Here is a 24156-nt window from a genome sequence, read left to right on the forward strand (position 1 = left end):
ATGACATTTTCAGTTTTGTTAGGAACAGTAATCGCACCAGCCTCTCATGAATATATTCCGAAGGAGTATTATGCCTTAGTTAATGATAAAAATATGATAAGTAAGTTCAACTAGACGGAAGCTCTAGTAGATATATTTTATTGTTTGTTTTCAAATTATTACTTATGTAATGTAAGTCAAATATGTATTATTCAAACATATTTGGTGTATTGCAGTATGCATATTGGGAGAAGGTACAACCCGTTATAGGTTCAAAATATGATCTGTTGTCACTTATGAGCCCCTTGATAAGGAACTGGATGGAAGCTCTAGCGGAGAAAAGAGACAAATATGACTATGATTATGGTCGGGGTGTTGGAATGGTAATCTGTATTTTCTTCTTTTATTGTTACATTTCCATGGTTCAATTTATTGTCTAAACTTTGACGTATAATTATCGCTCTCTAATTATTGCTCTTGTAGATTGATGACAATATTACATATGAGTATAGGGTGAAAAAAAATTCTCAAGAACAAGCTGAAAAAAATAAAAAATCAAGTACAAAAAAGTCTACTGTTAGTGGAAGGAATAAAAAAGGCAACACATCAATGGCTTCCGTGAGCCAGAAGCCTGTTATGGACCGCATTTGGCATGAGCTGAAGGAAATACGCAAGGACATGCTTCACTTGCCAGAGTTATGCGCATGCGTAACGGTGCAACACATTTTTACTATCATGCATAATGTATTTCATTGACTTACATAACTCTGATGAATAAATGCTTTTTTAGAGGATGATTGAGAAAATGAACAAAACCGGTGTGTTCTATAAAACCGGTAACATGGAAGAAGAAAAAGACAATCTATATGGTGACATTAATGAATTTACAAATGATAGTGCATTTCGTGATAAGGAATTTTGTTTTTCATTCTGATATGGACGACTATCGCACATCTTCTCATGGTAAAATGAATAAGCAAAAGGACGGTGACGGTGGCGATGTGAATTGTCATGGTAAGGTACCTTATTATTGCACTCCTGAATATCCGGATAGCTTCAAGGGTGATAGAAGTGATCCTATCAAAGTACCTGATGTATCAGATGAGAAGGCGGTCACGTCTTTAAAGACAAATGAAATATCATCACACGGACCGAGTCATTCTAACGGAGTAGATGAGCAAGTGGAAGAGGTGCTTGGCAAATGTAAACGCATTGCATCAAAAGCCGTAAAGTCTCATTTTGTTGTTGTTAAACCCATCAAGCGTGCAAAATGTTCTTCCAAAGCAAGTAAGATTGTTATGAATCAATTTTTTAAACAAAGTTTATTATATAATTATGTTTACTAATATTTGATTTGTGATTTGCAGAATTGTTTAGCAAAGAAGATGTTAAGAAATCTAGTGATGACGTCGATGTGATCAAAGTGACTGTTCAGTTAGTGCGCGTATGTGAGCGCTCAAAGAAACATAGACCTACACAAATTTTCAATGATGATTTGGTCGACGCTTTGACTGCAGAAAGAGCTTCTCAGATTCTTAACCACAGATGGCTAAGTGGTGATGTAAGTTATTTTCATTTTTAACATTATATTTTACAACAAAGTACAATCATTACATTTGTTATATAATTTTCAGGTTATCAATGCGTACTCATCTTTTTTGCTGGGGGAAGCTAAAGACGAACGTTATATATTGTGGACTTGGAGGGTGAAGTGGCTGCTTGATTGTAGAAATGGTAAGAAGGGCGACGGTAACGACTATGTAAAAGTGTCAAACAAAAATGTACCCGTGAATAGGTGTCTCAACGAGTATTTCAAAACACCTAAGGTATGTTCCAGTGGTTGTAAGGTATACAAATAATGCACTAATATAACAAATGTATTTGTTGCATTGATTTTGGTTATATTCTCTTTTCTTTATGCAGTCTTATATGGCTATTAAAAAGGATGACACCCATTTTGTTATGGTCGTCATGCATAAGGAAAAGGAAGAGTTCCAGGTTCTAGATTCGTTGATGGGAAAAGAACTTGATGGTGTAACTAGAAAACTCGTTGAGGACTTGGTAGGTTTTAATACACATTTGCATTGCCAAACCATCATGTGTTTACCTTATATACTAAAAGTTTCTCGCGTTGTTATTGTTATTTTTAGAGAAGAGAAATTGGAGCAGATATTGCAGAAGCAAATGCGATCGGAGTTGTGCAGTATCCGGATGTATCCACATAGTCTATTAAAACCTACATCATGCCTCAACAAAAAGATGGGTGACTATGTAGTTGAATATAATGTTGGTGTATTATATGTGTGTGATGCATAATTATTTATTATTAATTATATGCATCAGGAAGTCGTGTGCATTATTTGTTCTTCATTGCTTTAAAAATTGGAATGATGATAAATGGGCTTGCTTTTTTTCTAGAGGTACAAAACTAATAATAGTTCTCTTTACTATGAACACTTTATAGTGTACTAACATGATTTGTTTTGCAGAGACTAATGATAGCGCAAATTATTTTTTCCGAAAAGAACACGCTTGGGGAAGTGAAAATAAAGTTATTAGGATTGCAAGGAGGAAGAAATAGATGACACCGGAGGAGATTCACGCGTGCTTGAGTTTACCACGGGACTAGATTATTTTAGTGATTTTCGTACTTCGTTGTGAACATTTTGTAAGAGACATATATATTTTCCACATATACTTCTTGATATTTTGTGTTTGAAAGATTTTATATGTAATGGTAATTGTCATGTTTTTTTAATATATAGAATATTTTGTCGTTGTTGAAAATACTATAGAATTTGCTATCTCGATCTCTCATTAGTAATGTATTTGAGCCGACGACAAATTTTGCACGATGATGGCTAAACGCGTCGTGGCGTCGGTTGGGTGCACTGAGAAGAAACAACGATGGTCAACTGCGCAGGCACCGTCGGTGCACGCAGTCGGCCGTGCGGACGTACAATTTTTTGCACAACGGGCTATAACGTCGTGGGCCGGCCCAAATGAGATGACGGGCGTGCGAAACCGGCGACACCTCGTTTTTAGTCCCACCCTGCCGGTCGAAGGGCGCGACGACCTGTTCATATACCTTGCGACCCCTACGTTGTTGAAGGTCTGATTATGTGACCGTCGGCCCCGACACTGTTGAGAAAAAACACAAGCCCCACGTCGCCGCGACGCAGTAACTGACGTGCCTATTTATTGCATGAAAAAACAGTACAATCGACGACGGCTGAAGTACACAGTTAGCGACGATGGCTAAAGTGCACAATTAGCGACGACGACTGAAGTGCACAGTTAGCAACCATAACGATGACAAATTAGGAAAAATCGTATACCTTAAATAACATGAAAAACATATACATATTGTCTTATATAACACAATAGTATTACACATATAAGAAAGTCTCATATGTTTACATAACACGAATACAAAGAAAAGTATTGTCCTCCATACTATTGAATAAAGTAAACTCTTGTTATTTGTATAAATGAATGAAGTAAACACTTGCAATAACACCGCTTATGTCTTCAACCCAAATTACTGCATAAAATAAGTTATAGATTGTAATAATAATTACAGAAACAAAACAACATAAGTAAAATAAACAAACGAAAACACATACTAATACGTACTCTGGATTTTGGTTATAAGTGGCCTTGTTATGACCTGAAAGTCTGCATAGGCTATATAGACGTCCGGTTTTCTCATCAAACGATTTTGGTCTTCCATTTTTGATCACCTCATGATCATTCTTACCACGACCTCTACTATTCTGCTTAGGTGCCCCTTTGGTGGACACCTTCACTGGATCACGAATAAGAATATGATCCTGCTTAGGCCGAAATTCATCATTACTCACAAAGCTTTGCTGACTAGGTTCTTCATTACCTAACACGTCCTTACTCGCTATAATTTCTTCCATGCGATATGACATGCGATATGAGAAGTTTCTGCGGATACAATGCTGAACTTACTAAATCTAGCTCTGGCCTCAGTATGTGTCGTGGTTTTGTCACGACAGATGTCCTCGTGAAAGGACTTAGTGAAGGAGCCATCGCACCTTGGTGGCGACTCAAAGGGGGTGAGCGGAAGCGAGACTCAGATTTACCCACGTTCGGCCCCTCGTGTGGAGGTAAAAACCTACATCCTGCTTTGTGTATATTGATGGTGGATTCGACTACAAGGAGGGTGTGACTCGCCTGACCTAGCTCTCGATGATTTCTAACTTGATCTATCTGCCCCAGAGACTCGCCTTTATATACAGGTCGAGGCCCTAGGGTTTACAAAAGTCCTAGACACGTTACAAATCGTGGCCTTCCATATCTCTAAGTCGCCGTGTTTGCCAAGCGAGGAAACGTCCTTGGCGACTTATCTTCTTCATCAATCCTGAACCGCCATCTCGCTCATGGGCCCTGGCAGCCTTCTGAAGAAGATCTCTCCACACGCCTTAGGCCTGGGCCAAGGCTTACACTAACCAGGTATGTATGAGTCGCCGCTTTCCTGACCCCGCCCAATAGGGCGGGCCATACCGCAGGTAATATCCCCAACATTAGGCCCAAGTTGACTTGAATTTGTTGACGCCAATTAATTTCCATGCTCATCCTGTGCGACTCGTACTATTCCCATCCTTTTTATAGGCGACAAGCCGTCATCTCTCCCAAATTGTCTGAGCCGCCAGGTCATTTATTGATGACATCACCTTTTTCCTCCATTTCCGGGATTCGATGACATCATTCCCAACGGATCTTTTTTTCGTCTTCATCCTGTTATCCCGAAAATCTAGGCGCCATCACCGTTGGTTTTCAATCTGTCACCTCTATTCCCGCGCGTGCCGTTTTGTCTCCATCCCCAGGCTTTTTAAATAGCTGCGGGGGAAGGCAACGCCACCCACCACCACTTCCTTCTTTGAGACGCATCATATTCTCCAGCCACCCCTCGACCGCTTCGTCACTACCAAAGCTCTATCGCAGATCGTCGTCGTCCGGCCAATTCCTGATCCAGTCGAAGGTGCGGCCGTCGTTGCAGGACTTCCTTGCCGGGCATCTTCTTCTTCCTCCACGCAAATCTCCCTTTCTCAGTAGAGGTAGATCCGAACCTTCATATTTCTTAGGGCGCCATTAGAACTCCATGAATGCCTCATGTTCTTGCTTCTCGTCAAATCTAGATGCGGTACCGTAGACCCATGAAATAACGATTGCGGTAGTTCTTGTTAAGTCTCATATCAATCCGTTGTTTCTCTGCAGCTCATAGATCTACGCACCATTTTTCATATTATTCTTCCATGTTCCTGTAGTGTTCGATCCCTCAGCTAGCGCTATTTTCTTTACTGGAAACGCTCGTAGATCCATAAATTACCATTTGATGTTAGAAACATGTTTGTCTCCAATCAAGAATATTCCTAAGGAAAAAAACCCTTTTTAGAGAGCCGCAACCCGTCTCCCTTCACCATGGCGAGTTAGAACATTCCCATAGATACATCTTTGATCATTTTAGATGGCGAGTCGTAATATCCCTTTAGAGATACAATAGATAATTTAACTGGCGAGTTGCCACTCCGTGGTTTTTGCTAATCCGCCCTGTTCCTTCCTTTTGTAGTTATGGGCACTATCTCAAAATGCAATTGGCTGCCAACCAAAGTCAATGACGCTTATATTGATAAGTTTGTTAAGGCGGGTTATCTTGACCCCAAAGAAGTTATTGGCTGGTGAACCGCCTTAGGCGAGACAATTCCTCAACCCGCCGAGGGGGAAGTAGCCGTTTTCGCCGATCACCTCGAACGAGGCTTCAATCCTCCTGGCTCAAAGTTTTTCAGAGATGCTTCGCACTTTTTCAACCTTCAACCTCAAGACTTGGGGCCAAACTCCATCAACAATCTTTGCCAATTCCAAGTGTTTTGCGAAGCTTACATGCAGATATAACCCACAGTGTTACTGTTTAGGAATTTTTTTCATCTGAACCGCCAAACCGAGTTGGCTAGCGGGCCCTAATTGGAACTTGGGGGAGTTAAAATTCAACGACATCGTGAATGTGGGTTCCCATATGTTGTTTTGCCCAACCATCCTAAAGGTTGGGCAGAGTCTTGGTTCTATTTCCGCGACACATCTCCACCCGACGAGAACCCGCTTCCGGGTTTTAGAGAAGAACATTTGCCCATGAATTTCAAGGTGCCAGAAAAACTAACTGAAGAAGAAGAATCAACATTTATCCCTGCTTTATCCAAGCTAAGGTCTTTGACCAACAATGGGCTGACTGGGATTGATCTCATCCGTTGTTGGGTGGAGTGGAGGATTTTGCCTTTGAGTCGCCGGGACGGCCTAATGTGCGAGTATGATGGCAGCTTGAACCACCTCCAGTGCTTCTTCCATGCAAGACTTACTGAAGAATACATTGTTGAAATTATCAAGAAGTTAAGTAGAGAGCCCATAGAGAATTGCGCCAAGATTGGGCTCAAGCCCTTTTGCGTCTCCAGCCCGGCTCTAGCGGTAGCAATCCAAGTCGCCTCCTTTTATTCTTTCAATATGTTCACCCATTTTCCTGATCCGAACTATCATTATATCAATCAGAGGGGCTCAACATTTTGGTCTCGAAAGCCCAAAGTGACTGTCCAAAAAACAACCAAGCCGCCTCCTAAGAAGAAAAAGAACAAGGCTAAAGACGCCGCCAAGGAGTCATCTGTCGGTTGCGAGTCTCGGGCCGTCGAAGAACAATCAGAGGTAAAAATTATCTTTTCCTTATTACTGCGTTTTGTCTTATACTTATGCTCCATTACCTTTGTCCGTAGGATGATGACTATGGGAGCCAGGATGACGCTGACTATGTAATTTCTATTTCTTCCGACTCAACTTCTTCTCCCCCCAAGCCGGCCACGCGGATCTGTGCAAAAGTTCCCATGTCTCACCCGAATGCGCATCTGGACCCCAATTTCCTTTTGAAGAAGGCGAGTTACACCCCTAAACGCCATAACCGAAGCCATTCTGGAGATTTTGTGTCTGGGTTACCTGAAAAAGCAACTGGTCAAAAACAGCAAAGTGAGGTACGTTCCCACGAGTATCTTTTCCTTCCTGTGTAAGATTTGCTCGCCATTCGTTCACTCCCTGAATTCTTGTTCGTCAGGTTTCACCTCCTTCATCCGGCGACTCAGCAATGTCGACTCTCCCCCCAATGATTTGTGTTTAGGGGCAAGTTCCTTTACTAGCCTTTTTTCCTTCCCAATACTGATGCCTATCTTAACTTTGGTGCCTTTACATCTCAGAGCACAAGCAAAGAAAAGGAAAACTGGCGACTCGTCTTCTGCTCCTAAGGCAGTTGAAGTGTTTGGTATGAGTGCCTCTGTCCTAGAATATGGTGCAGAACCAGCGGCGAATCATGATGACCTTTTGGATGATTTTCCTGATGTTCGGATTGATCCTTCAAGCCCTCCGAAGGAAGTAACTGAAAATGTCAACCCGCCAAGCTCTTCCAAGGCACTTGAAGACCTAGATACAGTAGTTGTTACTGGTACTGGTTACTCTAAGCCTGCAACTGCGGTGTTAACCAAGCATACGCCAAAAGACGCCCCAACAGCAGAGAAGGATATCACCAAGCTGAAGCTTCCCCATTATGAAAAATTGGAGTTTGAAGAATTATACTCCGGTTTTGTGAGCCGCTTGGAAGCTAGCCGAGAGATGAAGAAAAGCCTGGCCAACTTGATGCGAGTCAAACATGAGGTATGTCATTTTTATCTTTGTGAATATATCCTCCCATTAGCCCTCAAAATGGGCGGGTCATCCATGATGAATCATACTTTTTGTGTCATTTCAGCAATGTGTAGCCCCCCAGGGCTGGGTCATCTTTTGAAAGATGAGCCGGGTTTTGAATATAAAAACTTCTTCAACCTGTAGCCCCCAAAGGCCGGGTCATCTTTTGAAAGATGAGTCGGGTCTTGAATATAAAAACTTCTTCAACCTGTAGCCCCCAAGGGCCGGGTCATCTTTTGAAAGATGAGCCAGGTCTTGAATATAAAACTTCGTCGACCTGTAGCCCCCAAGGGCCGGGTCATCTTTTGAAAGATGAGTCGGGTCTTGAATATAAAACTTCGTCGACCTGTAGCCCCCAAGGTCCGGGTCATCTTTTGAAAGATGAAGCGGGTCTTGAATAAAAAATTTCTTCAACCTGTAGCCCCCAAGGGCCGGCTCATCTTTTGAGGGATGAGCCGGTCTTGAATATAAAACTTCAACCTGTAGCCCCCAAGGGCCGGATCATCTTTTGAAAGATGAGCCGGGTCTTGAATGAAAGTATGACTTGAAAAGAATCATACATTAGCCCCCAAGTGTCAGGGATGTTGCTTGCAATAGTTCTGAAACTTGCTTCCCCAAATTTTGTTTGCAGGAATCCTTGACTTGGGTTGACTCAACTTTGGCCGGTTTAAAGGAAAACTTAGCCGAACAGTAGGATGCTCGAGCTAAATCTGAAGAGAAATATTGCCTGGCCCTTGCTGACATGGAGAAGATGAAAACTGAACAACACAAATTTGATAAGAAAGCCCACGCTGAGCAAGCCGCCCTCTTGAAGCGGTCGGAACAAGCCGAGGAGAAGCTAGAAGTCGTTCTTGAAGAACTCTCCGGCTTAAAACATCATATCTCCAACATGACTCAAGCTATCTTTGGTAAGGATCAACCCCTTCATCTGAAAAGGGTTGCTAAGCACATTGCAAATGCTAATTATCGCATTCCCTCCTTCGTAGGCCCGTGAGCCGCCAACCTGCAGAACGACTATATTCTGAAGCTGAAGGCGATTTAGACTTTCACAGAGCAGTTATACATGGGAGGCATGATAACCATGAAGGCCTTGATGGGAAACAAGGAGCCCATCAAGTCCATAAACACATGCTGGGTTGCGTCTCAACATTGCCACCGCAAGTGGAAGAATTAAAAAGGCCAGCCGCCCGGAAAGGAGCACCGACCATAAAACACATGCTGGGTTTCCTGTCGACATTGCCATTGCCCATGGAAGAATTAAAAAGGTCAGCCAGCTTAATTCTCAAAATCATATAAGGCGCCCGAGTTTGAACCGTGCAATGTGGCTACTTTGGTCCTCTTTGGCTTACTAGTATCCAGTTTAGAAATAAGCGCAGCATGGCAACTTATGCTCTTTGATACTGATAGTGTCCATGCTTGGACGGCTTATAGAACAATAAAGACTCATGCTTTCAAGAAGCTGAAACAGCAAAGGACCCCGAAGTTCGTGGGCGCCGGCTTTATTGCTTGATAAATAAAAGATTACAAATTCGAAATTGTAAACATAAATAAGGAGCCTGTGGCTGTAAGTATAGTATGTCCGCAAGTGGGCGATGTTCCATGGGCGAGTTGTCTGAACCTCTGTTGTTGGCCTATCCGGACGAAGATCCATCAAGTAATATGAACCATTATGGAGACTCTTGCTGATTACAAAGGGTCCTTCCCATGGCGGGGATAACTTGTGCATACCAATATGGTCTTGAATCAACCGGAGCACTAAGTCACCCTCTTGAAAGGCTCGGCTCTTAACTCGGCGGTTGTGATAGCGTCGCAAGGCTTGCTGATAAATCACCGATCGCGACGTGGCCAAATCACGCTCCTCCTCCAAAGCGTCCAATGAATCTTGACATGCTAACTCGTTGTCCTGTTCCACATAAGCAACGACTCGTGGTGAACCGTGTCTGATGTCACTTGGCAATACTACCTCTGCCCCGTAGACCAGAAAAAAGGAGTAAAACCCGTAGATCGATTTGGGGTGGTTCTGATGCTCCATAAGACTGAGGGCAGTTCTTGAACCCAACATCCCGGGGTATGTTCCAGAGGTACCATAAGCCGGGGTTTGATTCCTCGTAGTATTTCTTGATTCGCCCTCTGTGCTTGTCCATTGGACTGAGGGTGTACGACCGCAGAAACGTCAAGCCGGATGTGCTCCCTTCTGCAAAACTCCTGCATTGCGCCTTTTGATAAATTAGTACCATTATCAGTAATGATACTATGAGGATACCCGAAGAGGAAAATCAACTTCTTCAGGAACTTGACAGCCGTGTCTGCATCACAGCTACTAACCGGCTCTGCTTCAACCCACTTGGTAAACTTGTCAACCGCCACCAATAGGTGAGTCTTTCTGTTGGACGACATTTTGAAAGGGCCAACCATGTCCAGCCCCCAGACCGCAAACGGATATGTGATGGGGATCATCCGTAATTCCTGAGACGGCTCAAGCATCTGACGCCCAAATTTTTGGCAACCATTGTTGGGTAACGTAGCAAAATTCAAATTTTTTCCTATGCCATATTCAGATCTTCCTATGGAGAAACTAGCAACGAGAGAGGGGTGAGAGCTTCTTCAGGCCTTTGAGGATCGCTAAGCGGAAGCGTTGCTAGAACGCAGTTGATGGAGTCGTACTCGCTGTGATTCAGATCGCGGTGTGATTCCGATCTAGTGCCGAACCACGGCACCTCCGCGTTCAACACACATGCAGCCTGGTGACGTCTCCCGCACCTTGATCCAGCAAGGAGGAGGGAGAGGTTGGGGAAGAGCTCCGACAACATGACGGCGTGGTGGCGATGGAGTGACGAGGTCTCACGGCAGGGCTTCCCCAAGCACCGTGGGAGAGGAGGAAGAAGAGAGGCAGGGCAGCGCCGAGAGAGAGAGAGAGAAATCGTCGTGTCTCCAATGGCAAAACCCCCCACTATATATAGGGGAAAGGGGAGGGTGGCGCACCCCTTAGGGTTCCCACCCTTAAGGGGTATGGCAACCCTAGATGGTGCTTGGAGGTGGCGGCCAGGAGGGGAGGAGGGGGTGGCGCACCGCCTGGTGAGCCTAAGGCCCACCTAACTTAGGGTTTCCCCCTCTTCCCTCTCTTGGGCGCCTTGGGCTGGGTGTGGGGGGTGCACCAGCCCACCCACGCGCTGGTTCCCTCTCACACTTCGCCCATGTAGCCTCCCGGGGCTGGTGGCCCCTCCCGTGGGCCTCCGTAACCCTTCCGGTGGCCCCGACACATTGCTGGTGGTGCCCGAAACATTTCCGGTGTCCAAACCCATCCATCCTATATATCAATCTTTACCTACGGACCATTTTCGGAGCTCCTCGTGACGTCCGGGATCTCATCCCGGACTCCAAACAACCTTCGGTAACCTCGTATAACAATTCCCTATAACCCTAGCGTCATCGAACCTTAAGTGTGTAGACCCTACGGGTTCGGGAGGCATGCAGACATGACCGAGACACCTCTCCGGCCAATAACCATCAACGGGGTCTGGATACCCATGGTGTCTCCCACATGTTCCACATGATCTCATCGGATGAACCACGATGTCAAGGATTCAATCAATCTCATATACAATTCCCTTTGTCTGTCGGTATAGAACTTGCCCGATATTCGATCATCGGTATCCCTATACCTTGTTCAATCTCGTTACCGGTAAGTCGCTTTACTTGTTCCGTAGCACATCATCCCATGACTAACTCCTTAGTCACATTGAGCTCATTATGATGCTGTTCTACCGAGTGGGCCCAGATATACCTCTCTGTCACACGGAGTGACAAATCCCGATCTTGATGCGTGCCAACCCAACAGACACCTTCAGAGGTACCCGTAGTGCACCTTTATAGTCACCCAGATACGTTGTGACGTTTGATACACCCAAAGCACTCCTACGGTATCCGGGAGTTGCACAATCTCACGGTCGAAGGAAAAGACACTTGACATTAGAAAAGCTTTAGCATACGAACAATACGATCTAGTGCTATGCTTAGGATTGGGTCTTGTCCATCACATCATTCTCCCAATGATGTGATCCCGTTATCAATGACATCCAATGCCCTTGATCAGGAAACCATGATCATCTATTGATTAACGAGCTAGCCAACTAGAGGCTTGCTCGGGACATATTGTGATCTATTTATTCACACATGTATTACTGTTTCCTATTAATACAATTATAGCATGAACAATAGATGATTATCATGAACAAGGAAATATGGTAATAACCATTTTATTATTGCCTCTAGGGCATATTTCCAACACGTCATTATCAACCTTACATATTTTGGTATTCACACTATCAATATGTGTAACATCACGATCGAGATTCATCAAGAATAAACCATTCACCAGCGGAGCATGACCATAAAATATATCACTCATATAAATAGAACAACCATTATTCTCTGACTTAAATGAGTTGCCGACCCTGATACAATGTTCATGCTCAAAGATGGTACTAAATAAAAATTATTAGGGATTAAAACTAATCCCGAAGGTAGATGTAGAGGCAGCGTGCCGACGGCGATCACATCGACCTTGGAGCCATTCCCGACGCGCATCGTCACCTCGTCCTTGGCCAGCCTTCGTTTATTCTGCAGTTCCTGTTTTGAGTTGCAAATGTGAGCAACAACACCGGTATCAAATACCCAGGAGCTACTACGAGCGCTGGTAAGGTACACATCAATAACATGTATATCACATATACCTTTGATGTTGCCAGCCTTCTTATCCGCTAAGTATTTGGGGCAGTTTCGCTTCCAGTGATGGTTTCCCTTGCAATAGAAGCACTCAGTCTCAAGCTTGGGTCCATTCCTTTCCTTCTTCCCGCCAGCTAGCTTACCAGGCGCGGCAACGGCTTTGCCGTCTTTCTTGAAGTTCTTCTTACCCTTGCCCTTCTTGAAACTGGTGGTCTTGTTGACCATCAACACTTGATGCTCTTTCTTGATTTCTACTTCAGCAGATTTCAGCATTGAGTACAACTCGGGAATGGTCTTCTCCATCACTTGCATGTTGTAGTTCAACACAAAACCCTTGTAGCTTGGTGGGAGAGACTGGAGGATTCTGTCAATTACAACGTCATCCGGAAGTTCGACTCCAAGCTGAGTCAGACGACCGTGCAACCCAGACATTCTGAGTATATGCTCACTAACAGAACTGTTCTCCTCCATCTTACAACTAAAGAACTTGTTGGAGACTTCATATCTCTCGACCCAGGCATGATCTTGAAAAACTAGCTTTAGCTCCTAGAACATCTCATATGCTCCGTGTTGCTCAAAACGCCTTTGGAGCCCCATTTCTAAACTGTATAGCATGCCACACCTAACCAGAGAGTAGTCATCACTCCGCGTCTGCCAGACGTTCTTAACATTTTGGGCTGCCGCGGGAACAGGAGGGTCACCTAGCGGCGCATCAAGGACATACGCCTTCTTGGATGCAATGAGGATGAGCTTCTAGTTGCGGACCCAGTCCGCATAGTTGCTACCATCATATTTCAGCTTGTTTTTCTCTAGGAACGTGTTGAAATTGAGGTTGACAGGTGCATTAGCCATTGGATCTACAATATTTGTAAAGACAACTTTTAGACTAAGTTCATGATAATTAAGTTCATATAATCAAATTATGTATGAACTCCCACTTAAATCTACATCCCTCTAGTCATCTAAGTGTTGCATGATCCATGTCGACTAACCCGTGTCCGATCATCACGTGAGACGGACTAGTCGTCGATGGTGAGCATCTTCATGCTGATCGTATTCAATAATACGACTCATGTTTGACCTTTCGGTCTCTCGTATTCGAGGCCATGACTGTACATGCTAGGCTCATCAAGTCAACCTAAGTGTTTCATGTGTGTAAATCTGGCTTACACCCGTTGTATGCGAACGTTAGAATCTATCACACCCGATCATCACGTGGTGCTTCGAGACAATGATCCTTCGCAATGGTGCACACTTAGGGGAATACATTCTCGAAATTTTAAGGGGGATCATCTTATTATTCTACCGTTGTTCTAAGCAATAAGATGAAAACCATGATAAACATCACATGCAATCATATAGTGACGTGATATGGCCATTATTATCTTTGCTCCTTCGATCTCCATCTTCGGTCATCGCATGATCATCATCATCACCGGCGTGACACCATGATCTCCACCATCATGATCTCCACCATCGTGTCTCCGTGAAGTTGTCACGCCAACTACTACTACTACTACTACTACTACTACACCTAACCGTTAGCAATGAAGTAAAAATAGTAAATACATGGCGTTGCATCTCATACAATAAATTAAGACAACTCCTATGGCTCCTGCCGGTTGTCATACTCATCAGTGTAAGTCGTGAATCCTATTACAAGAACATGACAATCTCATAAATCACACATGTAACATCACATCCTTTGGCCATATCACATCACATGTCAAATCCTGCAAAAACAAGTTAGACGTCCTCTAATTGTTGTTGCAAGTTTTACGTGGCTGATTTGGGTTTCTAGCAAGAATGCCTTCTTACCTACGTGACAGCCACAATGTTTATATGCCAAAGCTATTTACCATTCATAAGGACCCTTTTCATGAAATCCAATCCGAATAGAGTGGGAGAGACAGACACTCGCTAGCCAGCTTATGCACCGTGTGCATGTTAGCCGGTGGAACCTGTCTCACGTAAGCGTACGTGTAAGGTCGGTCCGGGCAGCTTCATCCCACAATACCGCCGGAAAAGAATAATACTAGTAGCGTCAAGCGATTGACAAAATCAGTGCCCACAACCTTTTTTGTTCTGCTCGTGCAAAGAATCTACGCATAGAAAACCTGGCTCAGATGCCACTGTTGGGTAACGTAGCAACATTCAAAAAAATTCCTACGCCATATTGAGATCTTCCTATGGAGAAACCAGCAACGAGAGAGGGGTGAGAGCATCTTCATACCTTTGAAGATTTCTAAGCGGAAGCGTTGCTAGAACGCGGTTGATGGAGTCGTACTCGCTGCGATTCAGATCGCGGTGTGATTCTGATCTAGTGCCGAACCATGGCACCTCCACGTTCAACACACGTGCAGCCCGGTGACGTCTCTCGCACCTTGATCCAGCAAGGAGAAGGGAGAGGTTGGGGAAGAGCTCCGGTAGCACGATGGCGTGGTGGCAATGGAGCAACGAGGTCTGCCGACAGGGCTTCGGCAAGCACCGTGGGAGAGGAGGAAGAAGAGAGGCAGGGCTGCGCCGAGAGTGAGAGAGAAATTGCCGTGTCTCCAATGGCCAAAAACCCCCACTATGTATAGGGGAAAGGGGAGGGTGGACCTATATGGAGCGAGGAGGTGGCGGCCAGGAGGGGAGGAGGGGGTGGCGCACCCCTGGTGGGCCTAAGGCCCACCTGACTTAGGGTTTCCCCCCTTCCCTCTCTTGGGCGCCTTGGGCTGGGTGTGGGGGGCGCACCAGCCCACCCAGGGCTGGTTCCCTCTCACACTTGGCCCATTTAGCCTCCCGGGGCTGGTGGCCCCTCCCGGTGGGCCTCCGGAACCCTTCCGGTGGTCCCGACAAGTTGCCGGTGGTGCCCGAAACATTTCCGGCGTCCGAACCCATCCATCCTATATATCAATCTTTACCTCCGGACCATTCCGGCGCTCCCCGTGATGTCCGGGATCTCATCCGGGACTACGAACAACCTTAGGTAACCTCGTATAACAATTCCCTATAACCCTAGTGTCATCGAACCTTAAGTGTGTAGACCCTACGGGTTCGGGAGGCATGCAAACATGACCGAGACACCTCTCCAGCCAATAACTATCAGCGGGGTCTGGATACCCATGGTGGCTCCCACATGTTCAACGATGATCTCATCGGATGAACCACGATGTCAAGGATTAAATCAATCCAGTATAATATTCCCTTTGTCTGTCGGTATAGAACTTGCCCGAGATTCGATCGTCGGTATCCCTATACCTTGTTCAATCTCATTACCGGTAAGTCTCTTTACTTGTTGTGTAGCACATCATCCCGTGACTAACCCCTTAGTCACATTGAGGTCATTATGATGATTCTCTACCGAGTGGGCCTAGAGATAGCTCTCCGTCACACGGAGTGACAAATCCCGATCTCGATTCGTGCCAACCCAACAGACACTTTTGGAGATACCCGTAGTGCACCTTTATAGTCACCCAGTTATGTTGTGACATTTGATACACGCAAAGCACTCCTACGGTATCCGGGAGTTGCACAATCTCATGGTCGAAGGAAAAGATACTTGACACTAGAAAAGCTTTAGCATAGGAACAACACGATCTAGCGCTATGCTTAGGATATGGTCTTGTCCATCACATCACTCTCCTAATGATGTGATCCCGTTATCAATGACATCCAATGTCCATGATCAGGAAACCATGATCATCTATTGATCAACGAGCTAGCCAACTAGAGGCTTGTTAGGGACACATTGTGATCTATTTATTCACACATGTATTACTGTTTCTTGTTAATACAATTACAGCATGAACAATAGAAGATTATCATGAACAAGGAAATATGATAATAACCATTTTATTATTGCCTCTAGGTCATATTTCCAACAACCATCACATCGGCAAACTATATCCTCGGCATCTGCATGAGCTGTCAATCAATAAAACCCATGCCTAAAGGCTTTGGATACCAGGGAGCATGACCCGGCATGATGACCACAATCGCCTGCGTGAATCTCGTTAAGAATCACACATCCTTCCTCGGAAGAGACTGATACGTCTCAAACGTATCTATAATTTTTGATGGTTTCATGCTGTTATCTTGTCATCTTTGGATGTTTTGTTTACCTTTTATATCTTTTTTGGGACTAACTTATTAATTCAGTGCCAAGTGCCAGTTCCTGTTTTTTCTGTGTTTTTGGCTCTATTCAGATCTGATTTTGGAACGGAGTCCAAACGGAATAAAATCCCCGAAATTAATTTTTCTAGAACGGAAGAAGATCAGGGGGCTTGAGGGCCAAGGCAGGAGAGCTACAGGGGGCCCACAAGCCGTGTAGCCGCCACCAGGGCGGCGACGGCTACCGGGCTTGTGGCCTCCCTAGCGCCCCCCTGACCTAGCTCCTTCGCCTATATATTCCCTAAAATACAGAAAAAAATCAGGGAATCCACGAAAACACTTTTCCGCCGCCGCAAGCTTCCGTTTCCGCGAGATCTCATCTGGAGACCCTTCCCGGTGCCCTGCCGGAGGGGACTTTGGAGTTGGAGGGCTTCTACATCAACATGATCACCCCTCCAATGACTCGTGAGTAGTTCACTTCAGACCTACGGGTCCGTAGTTAGTATCTAGATGGCTTCTTCTCTCTCTTGGATCTTCAATACAAAGTTCTCCATGATCTTCATGGAGATCTATCCGATGTAATCCTCTTTGGCGGTGTGTTTGTCGAGATCCGATGAATTGTGGATTTGTGATCAGATTATCTATGATATATATATTTGAGTCTTTGATGATTTCTTATATGCATGATTTGATATCCTTGTAAGTCTCTCCGAGTCTTGGGTTTTGTTTGGCCAACTAGATCTATGATTCTTGCAATGGTAGAAGTGCTTGGTTTTGGGTTCATACCGTGTGGTGACCTTTCCCAGTGACAGAAAGGGCAGCAAGGCACACATCGTGTAGTTGCCATCAAGGGTAACAAGATGGGCTTTGTCTTAGATATGAGATTGTCCATCTACATCATGTCATCTTGCTTAAGGCGTTACTCTGTTCTTTTGGACTTAATACACTAGATGCATGTTGGATAGCGGTCGACGTGTGGAGTAATAGTAGTAGATGCAGAAAGTATCGGTCTACTTGTTTTGGACGTGATGCCTATAGATATAATCATTGCCATAGATGACGTCATGACTTTGCGCGGTTCTATCAATTGCTCGACAGTAATTTGTTCACCCACCGTCTACTTGCTTTCATGAGAGAAGCCACTAGTGAACACTACGGCCCCCGGGTCTATTCACACCTATTGTTTCCACTTTCGCTTTTATTTTGCTTTGTTACTTTGTCGCTTTCAGTTCTCACTTGTCAAACAATCTATATGGGATTGACAACCCCTTCATAGCGTTGGGAGCAACCTTTTTGTGTTTGTGCAGGTACTTGTGATACTCCTTCACTGGATTGATACCTTGGTTCTCAAAACCGAGGGAAATACTTACCACCGCTATGCTACATCACCCTTTCTGCTTCGAGGGAACACCAACGCAAGGCTCCAAGGCCACGGGGGAAATCCTTTGCATATTTTCCTAGGAAGTCCCTTAAGGCGTAGCCGTAGCAGAAAGATTCCTGGTGTCGTTGCTGAGGAGTATCAAGACAAGAATAGTCTCCCGTCAGCACGTATTTCTGGCGCCGTTGGAAGGTCTTTTGTTGTAGTAGCAGAGACACACCTTTGAAATACTCCAGAAGTGCTTCGCTTATGTAACTCGCCGTTATGTATGACCATGAACTTGCATCGACGAACGATTTGGCGGGCCAACAACTAATCAGCAGGTAACTCGCCTCGTGCGAGATACGCTATGTAGGGAATTGCCCAATCCGGGATAGCATGGAGAGCCGCCACTAGTTGAGACTCACGATCTGGAACCGCCAAGTCTTCCTCTAAAGGCAGCCTTACTGATGGGTTATGCAATACATCCAAAATGACATTAGGGGGAACCGGTTTACATTGTGAACCGAGTTGTGAAAGAGCATCCGCCGCTTCATTAAGTCAACGATCAATGTGATCCACCTGATAGCCATGAAATTGACCCGCCACGTCCAACTCGGCTCACCTATGAGACGCCATCAAGGGATCTCAGGAATCCCACGTGCCAGAAAACTATTCGTGCCACTAGATCTGAGTCGCCCAAATATCTGACTCGGCTGAGATTCATGTCTTTGGCAAGTCACAGCCCATGGAGCAGAGCTTCATATTCTGCAGCATTGTTGGTACACGGGAACATGAGTCGGAGGACATAGCAAAATTTGTCACCCTCAGGCGAAGTCAACGCCACGCCAGCCCCCGAGCCTTCCAGCCGCCTAGACCCGTCAAAATGGATAGTCCAATATGTGTGATCAGGTCTGTGCTCTGGAATCTGCAACTTGGTCCAATCGTTGATGAAATCTACTAGTGCTTGAGACTTAATGGCTGTGCGAGGGGTATACCGCATGTGGTGAGGTCCTAGCTCAATGGCCCACTTAGCAATCTGTCTAGTTGCCTCTAAATTCTGTATAATATCACCAAGGGGGGCAGAACTAACCACCGTGATAGGATGCTCTTGAAAGTAGTGTTTCAACTTCCGACTCGCCATAAACACCCCAAAACCAGCTTCTACCAATGTGGATAGCGTTGTTTGGAGAGGGTTAGGACTTCGCTGATAAAGTAGACTGGTCGTTGAACCGGGTATTCGTTCCCTTCTTATTTGCGCTCGACGACTACTGCCACGCTTACCCCTTCAGAATTAGCAGCGATGTACAAGAGCATAGGCTCCTTGTCAGTTGGAGTAGCCAATACGGGCGGCTTAGCTAATTGTTGCTTCAGGGCTTCAAAGGCTTCGTTGGCTTCATCCGTCCAAACAAAACGATCAGTTTTCTTAACCAACTGATAAAGAGGGATGGATTTCTCCCCAAGGCGACTTATGAAGCGACTTAGAGCCGCGATGCGACCCGCCATGCGCTAAACTTGATTGATATTGGCCGGCTTGCCTAGCGAAGTGATCGCCTCAATTTTATCCGGGTTAGCTTCAATGCCTCACTCTGACACTAGAAAACCCAATAAATTTCCTGCGGGAAACCCAAAAACCACACTTGGTAGGGTTCAGTCTCAATTGGTACATGCGCAAATTGTCGAAAGTCTCCCTGAGGTCCTCCAAAAGTGATTCCTTCTTCTGGGACCTGATGACTATATCGTCAACATAGGTGTGAACATTGCGACCGATCTGGCTGTGCAGGCAATTATGGATGCAACATTGATAAGTCGCCCCCGCGCTCTTGAGCCCGAACGACATGGACACGTAACAAAAGGCTCCAAAGGGGGTTATGAAGGATGTTTTGTCCTCGTCCGCCACCACCATCTTGATCTGGTGGTATCCTGAGTAGGCATCCAAAAAACACAACCGCTCGCAACCCGTCGTAGAGTCAATGATTTGATCAATGCGGGGAAGGGCGAAGGGGATCCTTCGGGCAGGCCCTGTTGAGGTTGGTGTAGTCAATGCACATGCGGAAAGTGCCATTCTTCTTTAGCACCAGGACCGGGTTAGCCAACCATTCGGGATGAAAAACCTCAATGATGAACCCAACGGCCAAGAGCCGGGCGACTTCCTCCCCAATTTCCTTACACCGTTCCTCATTAAATCGGCAAAGATACTACCGAACCGACTTTATTTTAGGGTCAATATTAAGATGGAGCTCAGCGAATTCTCTCGAAACACCCGACATGCCAGAAGATTTCCATGCGAAGATGTCCCGATTCTCACGGATGAATTCGATGAGCGCACTTTCCTATTTGGGATCCAGACCCGTTCCAATGGTGAACTGCTTGGTTGAGTGGCCAGGTGTCAAATCTATCACCTTTGTGTCAACCGTCGGTTTAAACTTGAGGGGCGGCTCTGAGTCGATTGTGGGTCTCTTAAGTGGCGTCATATCTGCCGGGTCAACATTGGCCTGGTGAAACTTGAGCTCCTCAGCCGCGCAAGCCGACTCGACATAAGCCGCGTCTCCTTCCTCGCATTCTTGGGCTATCTTCCTGTCCCCATTGATCATGATAGTCCCTTTACGGCTGGCCATTTTGAGCTTGAGGTATACGTACCATGGGCGGGCCATGAATCGAGCGTAAGCCGGTCTTCCGAACAGCTATGTAATTAGACTCCGTATCAAGATCTCTTTCACGACTCGGTTCACAATGTAAGCCGGTTCCCCCTAATGTCTTTTTGGATGTATTGCATAACCCATTAGTAAGGCAGCCTTCAGAGGAAGACTTGGCGGTTCCAGCTCCTGAGTCCCAACTAGTGGCGGCTCTCCGTGCTAGCCCGGATTGGGAAATTCCCTACATAGCATAGCTGGCATGAGGCGAGTTACCTGCTGATGAGTTGTTGGCCTGCCAAATCGTCCGTCGATGCAAGTCCATGGTCATACATAACGGCGCGTTACATAAGCGAAGCACTTCTGGAGTATTTCAAAGGTGTGTCTCTTCCGAGGAAGGATGTGTGATTCTTAACGAGATTCATCCAGGCGACTGTGGTCATCATGCCGGGTCACGCTCCCTGGTATCCAAAGTCTTTAGGCATGGGTTTTATTGGTTGACAGCTCATGCAGATGCCGAGGATATAGTTCGCCGATGTGATGGTTGCCAAAAATTTGGGCGTGAGATGCATGTGCCGGCACAGGAATTACCCATGATCCCCATCACATGGACGTTTTTGATCTAGGGGCTGGACATGGTTGGTCCTTTCAAAATATCATCCAACAAAAAGACTCACCTATTGGTGGCAGTTGACAAGTTTACGAAGTGTGTTGAAGAAGAGCCGATTAGTAGCTGTGATGCAGACACGGCTCTCAAGTTCCTGAAGAAGTTGATTTTCCGCTTCGGGTATCCTCATAGTATCATTCCTGATAATGGTACTAATTTATCAAAAGGCGCAATGCAAGAGTTTTGTGGAAGGGAGCACATCCGGCTTCACGTTTCTATGGTCGCACACCCTTAGTCCAATGGACAGGCAGAGAGGGTGAATCAAGAAATACTACGAGGAATCAAGCCCCGGCTTATGGTACCTCTGGAACGTACCCCGGGATGTTGGGTTGAAGAACTGCCCTCAGTCTTATGGAGCATCAGAACCACCCCAAATCGATCTACGGGTTCTACTCCTTTTTTCTGGTCTACGGGACGAAGGCAGTATTGCTAAGTGACATCAGACACGATTCACCATGAGTTGCTGCTTATGCGGAACAGGACAACGAGTTAGCACGTCAAGATTCGTTGGACGCTTTGGAGGAGGAGCGTGATTTGGTCGCGTCGTGATTGACGATTTATCAGCAAGACTTGCGATGCTATCACATCCGCCGAGTCAAGAGCCGAACCTTTCAAGAGGGCGACTTAGTGCTCCGGTTGATTCAAGACCATACTGGTATGCACAAGTTATCCCCGCCATGGGAAGGACCCTTTGTCATCAGCAAGAATCTCCGTAACGGTTCATATTACTTGATGGATCTTCGCCCAGATAGGCCAACAAGAGAGGTTGAGACAACTCGCCCATGGAACATCGCCCACTTGCGACCATACTACACTTAGAGCTACACACTCCTTATTTATGTTTACAATTTTGAATTTGTAATCTTTTATTTATCAAGCAATAAAGATGGCGCCCACGAACTTCGGGGTCCTTTGCCGTTTCAGCCTCTTGAAAGCATGAGTGTTTATTGTTCTATAAGCCGTCCAAGCATGGACGCTATCAGTATCAAAGAGCATAAGTCGCCATGCTGTGCTTATTTCAAAACAGGATACTGGTAAGCCAAAGAGGACCAAAGTTGCCACGATGCACGGTTCAAACATGGGTGCCTTATATGACTTTGAGAATTAAGTCGGCTTACTTGGGGGCTACAAGCTCCCAAGTCGTTTTTGCAGTAAGAGCATATATGCTTCTGCAATCCTATGTCTGGTTTTTTCCCTAATCATAGGTCACTTGGGGGCTTCGACTCACTGAGTTCAGCCTGAATACCCTCTTGGCTAGCGAAAAATTAACGCATTCCAAATGGTTATACTGGACTGTGTGTTGGACAAATCGCCCTATGGTCCCATGTACTCTTGGCAAGTCAATCCGCCTTTGGACCCTGAACTTGCCTTGGTTAAAACATGAAAGGTACTGGCAAGAGCCAACGCATGGAAAATAGACAAACCATTGGTTCACTTAAGCCTAACTCGCGCCTGATCAGCCGGTCTAAATAATTTGGGCTGTTGCAAAAGCCTTCTTGGGGTAGCACTAGAGTTTTGCAAACTCGTCCTATCCAGTCGCAACTCATCGAGCCGACAAATTTTATGACCCACAAGGTTTTGTAAAAAGTTTTATAACTCGCCGCGACTCACTGAGCTGGCTCCTTGTTTATAACTCCCCGTGACCCACTGGGTCGGCGGTTTTATAAAAAGTTTTATAACTCGCCGCGACTCACTGAGCCGGTTCCTTGTTTATAACTCGCCGCGACCCACTGGGGCAGCTTATTACTTTTTGCGACTCACTGAGTCAGCTTATTGTGTTTTCCTTGATAAACAGGTTGAACAACTTTTTCGTCAAAATATGACACACGTTTGGAAAAGGCGATTCACATTGATGAAGGTTGAAACTTCCAAAACATCCAACATACAGTACGGTTGTGATACTGTTTTCCTGATACCTAAGACTATTACATGGCTCACTGGGCCACCCGCGAATCATCACCCGGTCAGAAAGAAATCAAAATATTCTTGGAGATTCGACTTCATGCTAAATCAGTTCAAGCCGCCTCCGGGTCACCCTCCTTCTAGCTTTTTCCGTCTTTAATCTGTAAGTCGCCCAGTTTCCAATAACAATTGGTCAAGGCGACAAACTCATCCTCATCGCTCAAGATGGCACATAGATCGACATCAAAGTTAAAGGGATTCTTACAGCGTCATGGAGACAGGCTGGTGACTTCGTATGAAGGAGGAGTCACCTTTTTGTTGCTCTTATCATAAGTCGCCTGGTATTTACCTAAGTCCAGGCTAGCTGCTAGCTGAGTCGCCGGAGCGAGACTCTTTCACACAATGGTGGTAGTCTTCTTCGGTGAACTCCAACTCATCATCTTTCGATTCTGGAAAGCCAGCAGCTACCTCCTCCAACTTAAGTTCGGGAGCCTATGCCAGACACCGACTTAAAGTGGTCGGTGCTCCTTTCCGGGCGGTTAACCATTTTAATTCTTCCACTTGCGGTGGCAATGTCGACATGCAACCCAGCATGTGTTTTATAGACTTGATGGGCAACTTGTTGCCCATCACGGTCTTCATGGTCATCATGCCTCCTATGTATAACTGCTCTGTGAAAGTGTAAATTGCCTTCAGCTTCAGAATGTAGTCGTTCTGCAGGTTGGCGGCTCGCGGACCTACGAAGGAGGGAATGAGATAATTAGCATTTGCAATGTGCTTTGCAGCCTTTTCAGATGAAGGGGGTTGATCCTTAACAAAGATGTTTGGGTCATGTTGGAGATATGATGTTTTAAGCCGGAGAGTTCTTCAAGAGCGGCTTCTAGCTTCTCCTCGGCTTGTTCCGCCCGCTTCAAGAGGGCGGCTTGCTCAGCGTGGGCTTTCTTTTCAAATTTCTGGTGTTCAATTTTCATCTTGTCCATGTCAGCAAGGGCCAGGCGATATTTCTCTTCAGATTTAGCTCGAGCATTGCTACTGCAACAAAAGACCTTCCAATGGTG

At 45.6% G+C, this 24156-nt stretch overlaps 1 pseudogene; it reads left to right on the top strand.

Moving 5' to 3' along the window:
* Window positions 1-10361, top strand: LOC123409053 (annotated as a pseudogene).
* Window positions 10362-24156: the final 13795 nt, after the last annotated feature.

The sequence above is a fragment of the Hordeum vulgare genome, chromosome 7H (assembly GCF_904849725.1).
Source record: "Hordeum vulgare subsp. vulgare chromosome 7H, MorexV3_pseudomolecules_assembly, whole genome shotgun sequence".
Classification (NCBI taxonomy): Eukaryota; Viridiplantae; Streptophyta; class Magnoliopsida; order Poales; family Poaceae; genus Hordeum; species Hordeum vulgare.